Genomic DNA, 9,799 nt, shown 5'->3' with positions numbered 1-9,799 from the left:
TAGAGAGCCCACGTGCCGCAACGAAAGATCCCGAGTGCCGCAAGTAAGGCCCAACACAGCCAAAAATAAATAAATAAATAAAATTTAAAGAAGAATTCTTAAAAAAAAAGGGCAATTAGCAGAAGGATTTGAGAGGTGTTAAGGACTGACTTGCACCACGCCCAGGCTTTCACTTGTATCTGATCATAAGGATCAAAAGATAAATGAAAAAGAACTTTAGATAATGCCATTTAATGCCAAGTCTGCGTTTGCCCCTCTCGCTTATGTCCCAGGCCACCAGCATTTACCCCCAACTTATGAAAAAGCAGAGGGCTTGTTTCTGACTCCTCTCAGAATGACCTGCAACTCACTAGCTGTGCAAGCCCAGATGGGTGACTTAGCCTCTCTGAGCCACAGTTTCTTCACCAGCAAAGAATGAAAACACAGCTGATTCTCATTATTCGTGGTCGTCATGGTCTGTGAAGTAGTTGGGAACACTGAATACTGAGCCATTGTTCCTAGGGAAAATACACGATTAGGTTTCTTTGAGCCTGTGGTCACATTTTTTCAATTGATCAATACCTAACCTTGTTTTATGTGTATTTCTGTTCAGATACCTTATTTAATACATATTGTTGAAAATGAACATACCTGTTTTCTCTGTAAGGCACATCACAGCCTTCATTCAGTTAGGAATACTAGAAAGCACTCAGCACTACGCTTGGGGCCATTTAAAATAGCGGATTGGGACTTCTCTGGCGGTCTAGTGGTTAAGACACGCTTCCACTTCAGGGGGCATGGGTTGGATCCCTGGAGGGAGAACGAAGATCCCTCATGCCACACCATGAGGCCAAAAAAAAAAAAAAGCGAAATCACCAACAAAAAGCACAAAATTGTGAAGAGCTCAGCACTAAACGGACCGCGGAAAGGACACGTTTAACAGTGAGAGCTGAAACAGGAAGGCGGAGCATCGGTCGGCTTGCTGGATTTCAGCTGGGAACGTGCACGGGGGGCCACTCTGCGCATGTCCGCCAGCGACCCTGAAGGCACAGTGAGTATTGATTGGGGGTTAAAATACATTTCATTGAGCAGGCGCGTTGGCAGTTCCGGGATCCGTGAGCAATGAAGATGGCGGGCAGCACCGACTTCCCTGGATCGTCTCGAGCATTAACAAGGTAATAGAGGCCTTCAGCAGCTTCCCCATGGTGGGGCTTCAACCCAGGGGGTCTTATAGCGTGCGTTGTTTGCTGCTAGCTGGTTCTGTGCCTTTAGTGCGTCAGACTCAGGGCGGGGAAGTACCTGCTTTCAAAACGGGGGTGCTCTGAGGCCAAGTGACAGAGTGTCCGGGGAAGCCCAGCACCGAGCTGGCACTCGGAGGCTTTGTTGGACCAGACTTGAATTTTCTGCTGTACCTTTAGTTCAGCCTGAGCAGCCCATGGGTATGCCTGCTCCTGGGCCAGGGATGGTGGAGGATACCCAGTGTAAGTGCTGTGGGCTGGACCCTGAGAGCAAGGGCCTCCTTAAATTTTGCGCTCTGGACATCTCTCCCCTCAAACTGGTGCTGGCCCTGGCAGCTACCTGGACAGGTTTTCTAGAAAGGCTGGTTGAGGCCAGGTGGTGGAGGTGTTAGACCTTCGCGGTCTCCTAGGAGTTTCGACTCGCCCAGGAAACAACAAGAGTCGGAAGCCGATGCAAAACGCAAGAGGTTTATTGAAGGCCGGTGCACCGGGGTTCCTTGGTCCTCACGCAGGAGGCCGGAGAAGGAACCCCCCCAGGGCGTGAACATGTATTTTTATAGGTCTCAATTTCCTGTTATGCAAAGTGTGGATTCAATTGTGATTTTTAATGATAGGTTCTTAGCCTCTGTTCGGACCGGAGAGGCAACCTGTCCCAGGCTTCCTGATTGGTTCTTTGACAGATACCTTTTTTACATTTTGTTTATCTCCCTCCTTCTCGGAAGGGGGCCGGACATCCTGGAAATTCACCCATTGTCTAAGAAGCCCCTATTGTCTGGAGAGTTCTTAATCATTAGCTGGAACAATGTCCCTCGAGTCCCACATTTCCCCCTTTTTCTTGTGACTATTGATTCCAATCATGGAATCTCAATCTTCTGTTCGTAAACTTTGGTACTGTTGTCTTAGCATTAGAACTTGTACAGTACTGATACGTTCTCTAATAAATGTTATCAAGCGATTTAGAATACATGGTCCAAAAGTTAAAATCAACAATAAAACAATAAGAGGTCCCAACAGAGTAGAGATTAAGGTGGTAAACCAGGGGGATTTATCAAACCATGATTGAAACCATCCTTTTTCGTTTTCTCTCTCCCTTTGCCTTTTATCTAAGCGTTCCCTTAGTTTATCCATGGTTTTGGTAATGGTTCCTGAATGATCAATATAAAAGCAACATTCTTCTTTTAGAGCGGCGCATAATCCCCCTTCCTTAAGAAACAGCAAATCTAGGCCTCTTCTATTCTGCAACACCACTTCTGAAAGTGAGGTGAGTGATTCCTTTAGTTGAGTTATGGAACTTTCTAATGCTCGAGGATCGATGTCTACAGCCTGTCTTAAACTTGCATAATACTGGGGTGGTTGTATGAGGGCTGTGGTTCCTGTTCCTATCCCAGCAGTTATTCCTAGTCCTAGGAGCATGGCCAACGTGAGGGTTATAGGTTCTCTTTTCCATCTTTTTCTTCCCTCGTATTCATCTAGAAAGGATGAATCCGAATGATAGATAAGTCTAGGAACTAATTGCACTAGTACACAAAAATCAGCTGAAGTGTTGAGAACTTCCAGAGAAACACAAGGGGTGAGCCCCGTGTTACATGCCCACCATCCATCTTGGGGAGGTACAAGATATCCCGAGCCTGAAGGGAGGCTAAAATCATGACAAAGGTGTCGATGGGACTGGGGAGGTGCTCCTACACAAGTACCATTTCCAAAAACCGAAGACAGAGTTAATTTACTGTTCCCTTCCTGTTTCCATCAACAATGGTCCGGGGAGCTGACATTAGTATAATTAGAACTATATCCTATAGCATCATAGTAAGGGGGAGGGGCAGCATAACAAAGCCAACATGATTTTGTAGCCTCCGGGACCGTAAAAGCTGCCTGCACCAAAGAAAGCATTCTCTCCTGGGGGGTTCCGGGCTTAATCGTTGTCTCTTTCAGCCCAGAGGTCCCGTTATTTTTAGGGGCTGGGGGTAACAGTGGGGGGGCCAAGTACAGGGTTTGGGGGTAACGGGGGGGGGCCAAGTACAGGGTTTGGGCCTATCGACACAGGAGCGGGAGTCTCAATTTTTAGCTTAAGGGTCATCAATATTCCCAAATCATATCCATTCTTGTAAAATCTAATGCCCCATGAATGGCCATTTATCCATTCTTTATCTCTTTTTCCAGGATTACTAAAGGAAATTTTGAGGGGGTGGCACCATCCTGAACATTCGGGGGCGACAGATTGGGGACCCCTATAAGAAGTATGAGTATAGTTGGCTGTTACTGTAATAAAATCCCAAGTTGAGGTGGGTCTCCAATAAGTATCTCCTGTGGTTTCACATCCCCAGTTTTGGCAATAAAAATTTTCGGTTCCCCCACATTTATAATTCAGGGATCGGGGGCGATGGAACCCGGGGCATACATAGAAGGAGAGGGTTCTGAGCCAACTTCTTCGGACCTGATTTTTACAACCCTCTCCAGAGTAATCAGCTCTAGTTAGAAGTTCGGACGGAGCATTATGCTGATCATAATAACCCTCTAGATCCCAATAGGGAGCTCCTATGGCCAGTTTACAGACATCAGGAAAAAGGTCTGGCCACCAGGTCCAGGGAGGTGCAGTACGGCTAATGGACCAGGTTACATCTCCAGTTTGAGAAATTACCTGCCAAGTTAGACGTTGGGGCAGGGGAGGGCTAAAATCACTTACAGTCAGTAAAGGCAGTAAAATCAAAATTATAAGTCTTAGGTTCGTAGAAGCTTGAGTTTGAGCGGGTTGTCGGTTCTTTGGGCCCGCCATCCTGATGATGCCGTTGCTGGTGCAGCCTTCACGTGTGAAGCATGAATCCAGGCAGCGATGCCGTCCACTTTTATGGCCGTTGGGGTGGTGAGGAGGACGGTGTATGGTCCTTTCCATCGAGGTTCCAACGTCTGGGTTTGATGCCGACGGACGTATACGGAGTCTCCAACTTGGAAAAGATGAGTTTCTCCCGGTGTTCCCGGTTGGTAGGCCTCGGCGAGTTGGGACCATATCTCCTTTTGGACCAGTTGGAGTCCCAATAGCCTAGCATACAAGTCAGTGTTATTTTGACAGTCTGGTTTTATTTCTTCTCCTAAGGTGAGAAGAGGAGGTGGGGCCCCGTATAGTACCTCAAAAGGAGTAAGATGGTATCGGGAAGGTGTATTCCTAACCCGAAACAGGGCTAAAGGAAGGAGCACCGTCCAATCTGTACCGCCAGTCTCCAAGGACAATTTAGTTAGGGTCTCTTTTAGAGTTCTATTCATTCTTTCTACCTGACCTGAACTCTGGGGTCTATATGCACAATGTAATTTCCAATCAGTCCCCAAATATCTGGCCACATCCTGACTTACCTGGGCGACGAAGGCCGGACCATTGTCGGACCCTATTACCTTTGGCGCCCCAAATCGAGGAAAAATTTCTTCTAGGATCTTTTTGGCTACCACAGCAGCTGTTTCTTTCTTCGTTGGGAAGGCTTCTATCCATCCTGAAAAAGTATCTATAAAAACCAGGAGGTATTTATTACCGTACCTTCCAGGACGTACTTCGGTAAAGTCCACCTCCCAGTAAGTTCCTGGGCGGTCTCCCCTGAGCCTTTTTCCAATTTCAAGTTTTCCCTTGTGAGCATTTACCTGTTGACATGGAACACATTCCTGTACAATTTGTTCAGCTAATTTCGTCAATCCAGGGGTTCCGTACCCGGTTTTATGTAACAGGGATATCATTTTTTTAGTCCCCAGATGTGTCCATCTATGAATCTGTTGTAACATGGATTCTGCTTGCTGAGGGGACAAAGTTCCTTTTGTTGTGGCCGGGATGATTTCCTCGTCGCGGCCTGGTTTTTCAGGAACTTTATCTGACAGTCCTAAAATGACTTCTCCCGATGCTATTTCTCGGGCCACTTGGTCAGCCATATTATTACCCCTAGTTATTGGGGTATTGTCTTTCTGGTGTCCAGGGCAGTGAATGATGCTAACTTTAGTGGGAAGCATGAGTGCAGTCAATAGAGCCACAATTTCGTCTTTGTTTTTAATTTCTCTGCCACTTGAGGTTAGCAACCCTCTCTGTTGGTAGATGGCACCGTGGATATGAGCGGTAGCAAATGCATATCTACTGTCCGTGTAGATGTTTACCTTTTTATTCTCTGCCATCTCCAATGCCCTTGTCATGGCAATTAATTCAGCTCGTTGGGCTGAGGTCCCTTGTGGTAGCGCAGCTGCCCAGATGACTTGTTTTCCGTCTACCACGGCTGCTCCAGCTCGACGCTTACCTCCTTCCAGGAAACTGCTCCCATCAGTAAACCAAGTAAAATCAGCATCAGGAAGGGGTAGGTCCGTCAGATCAGGTCTACTACCGTGTGCTGCAGCCAACACTTCCTGACAATCATGGATAATGGTGGAGCCTTCTAAATCGGGATCAGGCAGCAAGGTAGCTGGATTGAGTCCTGTGGCTGGAGCAACCTTGATGCGATCTGAGTTTAGCAACAGGGTTTGGTAATGGGTCATCCTGGTATTAGTTAGCCACCTACCCGGTGGTTGACGGATTACATTCTCCAGGGCATGAGGAGCTGTTATCGTTAGATTTTGTCCTAAAGTTAGTTTGTCAGCATCTTTGACCAGGGCGGCTACTGCAGCGATTATCTTTAAACAGGTGGGCCATCCTGATGCCACAGGGTCCAATTTTTTTGACAAATAAGCAACTGGGCGATTCCAGGGACCCAATTTCTGAGTCAATACTCCTTTTGCAATGCCCTTATTTTCGGCCACATATAAATGAAAAGGTTTGGTTACATCTGGCAGTCCTAGGGCTGGAGCTGAAAGTAAAGCTCGTTTGATTTGGTCAAAAGCCCATTGTTCCTTTTCGCCCCAAACGAAAGGAGTGCTGTTTTTGGTTAGGGGGTACAATGGGGCCGCCAGCTCAGCAAACCCTGGAATCCATAGTCTACAGAATCCGGCCGTCCCCAAAAATTCTCTAACCTGCCTGGCGTTTTTGGGAGCCGGAATTTGGGCCACCGTATCCTTTCTGCTCTCCGTGAGCCATCTTTGTCCCCCTTTTAACAGGTACCCCAGGTAACTGACATGTTGTTGGCATATTTGTGCTTTCTTGGCTGAGGCTCTATATCCCAGGGTTCCGAGCTCTGTTAACAGTTTTTCAGTTCCCTTGATACAATCTTCCTGGGTTTCAGCAGCTAATAAGGTGTCATCAACATATTGAAGTAGCGTTACCTGTGGATTTGATTCTCTATATGACGCTAAATCCTGATGAAGAGCTTCATCGAAGATGGTAGGGGAGTTCTTAAATCCCTGAGGTAAACGAGTCCATGTCAGTTGGCCAGATATCCCTGATGCTGGGTCCTTCCATTCGAAGGCAAAGTAGGGCTGGCTGAGGGGAGAAAGTCTTAGGCAGAAAAAAGCATCCTTAAGGTCCAAAACAGTATACCATGTATGTTGGGGCGGAAGAGTGCTTAAGAGATTATAAGGATTTGGTACTGTGGGGTGGAGGTCCGCCACTTGTTTATTTACCTCACGCAGGTCTTGTACTGGTCGATAATCATTAGTTCCCGGTTTCTTAACTGGCAGGAGAGGGGTATTCCACGCGGATTGACATCTTACCAGAATACCCAATTCCAGCAACCTCTGTATGTGAGGACGGATGCCGTCTTTGGCTTCCTTACTCATGGGGTATTGACGAACCGTTATTGGGGTGGCAGTTGCCTTGAGTTCCACTAGTACTGGGGGCCGATTTTTAGCCATCCCCATACCGGCGGTTTCTGTCCAGGCTTGCGGGAACCGAGTTACCCAGTCTGTGACATTAACTCGTGGAGATGAAGGTTTTTCATATAATTTATATTCATCTTCCAATCTCATAGTCAATATTTGGAGTAATCTTCCCTTACTGTTAGTTATGGTGGGACCTTCCGGTTGGAAGTGGATTTGAGCCCCCACTTTGGAAAGCAAGTCTCTTCCCAGCAAAGGATAGGGGCATTCCGGAATAATCAAAAATGAATGGGTTACTCGTCCAATCCCAAGATCTACTGTCCTTTGTGTGGTCCATGAATATTGTTTATTCCCAGTGGCTCCTTGTACCCATGACCTTTTAGCTGAGATAGGACCTTTTGAGTGGAGAAGGACGGAGTGCTGGGCTCCGGTATCTACCAAAAATTGAACAGGTTCCCCCTCCACTTTAAGAGTTACCTGGGGCTCGGGGAGAGGGTTCGAGCCCTGACTTTCCTAGTCTTCTTCTTCCAATGTTAAGATTTTGTTTCTGGTTGGCCTTCCTCCATTCTTTTTCTTAGGGCATTCTCTCGCCCAATGTCCTTTTTCTTTACAGTAGGCACATTGGTCCTTGTCTAATGGCCGCCTTCTGTCTGCCGTTCGCCCTTCCTGCCTATTTCTATCCCCTATATTTCTTCCTCCAACCGCAGTGGCCAGTATCTTACTTAAATTCCTCTCCTGTCTCTTATCCCGTCTTATTTCACGGGCTTCCTGCTCTTTCTGCTTTCTTTCTTCCTTCTCTTCCTCTGTTTCTCTTTTGTTATATACTTTATCTGCCTCTTTTACTAACTCCTGAAGCGAAAATCCCTGCAAGCCATCTAGCCTCTGTAATTTCTCCTTAATATCAGGCGCCGCTTGATCTATGAAAGCCATTGCTATAGTAGCCCTATGTTCCTCCGAAGTTGGATCATAAGGGGTAAAGCGTCTAAAGGCTTCCATTAAACGTTCCAGGAACACAGTTGGAGATTCCTGGGGCCCCTGAGTGACTTCCCTTACCTTAGCCAAATTAGTGGGCCGTCTGGCCGCTCCATGGAGACCCGCCACCAGAGCCTGGCGATACCTACCTTTTCAGGCGCTCCCTACCTTCCGGGGCATTGAAATCCCAGTTTGGCCTGACGAGTGGGAAACCAGCATCAATCTCGTTAGGCAGCTGGGTAGGTTGCCCATTGGCGCCTAATACATTTTTTTCTGGCTTCTAAAAGAACCCGTTGCCTCTCCTCAGTCGTTAGGAGAGTCTGAAGCAGCTGCTGACAATCATCCCATGTGGGCTGGTGGGAGAAAACAAGAGATTCTATTAAAGCGGTAAGGGCCTGTGGATTTTCGGAAAAAGTTGGGTTATGCATTTTCCAATTATAAAGATGTGCAGAGGAAAAGGGCCAATATTGGAGAGGTCTATTCCCTTGGCCATCGGGGGGGCCATATTCTCTAAGAGGTAGGGCAGTGGAGTCCGGGGAGATAGCCCTCCGGCTCCTAGTGCCCGCTGAGGGACCCTTTCTTCTTCCATCATGGATGGTCCCCTTGGTGCCGAGGGCAGTGGAGCTGGGGGTCCTCTAGGTGGTAGGGGATTTGGGGCCGGAGGATAAGGGGGTGGGGAATCCAAAAGAAGCAAATCGGACTGCGGGTCAGGATAAATCGCTTTCGGTGGATCTGGGGCGCCGGGTAGCTTTTCCGTGTTGGGGTTTTTCTTTAGGGCTAATATCTCCGACGCTGCTGATGTGTGCGCGGACGTACCTGTTGAGGAAACAAAGGGCCGGACCCACGGAGGTGGGGAGAGAATTAAATCTTCCCAGACCAAGACATATGGTACTTGGTCTGGATGTCCGTGGGGTCCTATATTAAATATCTTAGACTTCAGCAACCTAATAAAAAGGATCCTTCAGGGGGCCATCCTATCTGAAATGTTGGCCATTCAGAGGCACACAAAGTCTGCCACTTTCCTTTCTTCACCTCTACTGAAAAATTATGGGCTCTGGCCCGAACTTCGGTCCAATGGCTTAGGGTAAGGGAAAGAGGAGTCGTCATGGTTTGTCCCATTGTCGTCCGTCAGAGAAGAAGAATAGACCACAATACAGAAACAGTTAAAACTCCACGAAACACATATACGTATGGGCCACCGCGAGCTCGCTTCAAAACCGAAACCTCTTCAGATGGCAGTTATCACAAAGGGAACTGCCGAAACCGAGTGAAGGGGAGACAGAGTTTGCCTCTCCTTCCAGATGAGCCACCAGGGCGTCCCCTAGGGCTCATGGACGCCGGCTATTAGCACGTCTGCCTAGCCAGAGGTCCGATACAGATTCCACAATAAGCCGATTCTTACGGCCTTCCTCTGATAATGGCCCACAAAGAACAAGGGACAAACAGACAATCAAGCTCGAGCTTACCTGGTACCTCCAACTCCCGATGTTCTCGTGGTCCGGGGCGAGTGGAATCCCGGACGAGCCCCCAAATGTTAGACCTTCGCGGTCTCCTAGGAGTTTCGACTCGCCCAGGAAACAACAAGAGTCGGAAGCCGATGCAAAATGCAAGACGTTTATTGAAGGCCGGTGCACCGGGGTTCCTTGGTCCTCACGCAGGAGGCCGGAGAAGGAACCCCCCCCAGGGCGTGAACATGTACTTTTATAGGTCTCAATTTCCTGTTATGCAAAGTGTGGATTCAATTGTGATTTTTAATGATAGGTTCTTAGCCTCTGTTCGGACCAGAGAGGGAACCTGTCCCAGGCTTCCTGATTGGTTCTTTGACAGATACCTTTTTTACATTTTGTTTATCTCCCTCCTTCTCGGAAGGGGGCTGGACATCCTGGAAATTCACCCATTGT

The sequence above is a fragment of the Stenella coeruleoalba genome (assembly GCF_951394435.1).
Source record: "Stenella coeruleoalba genome assembly, chromosome: 2".
NCBI classification, from domain to species: Eukaryota; Metazoa; Chordata; class Mammalia; order Artiodactyla; family Delphinidae; genus Stenella; species Stenella coeruleoalba.
The sequence above is the reverse complement of the archived record's forward strand: the minus strand, read 5'-3'. Positions refer to the sequence as shown.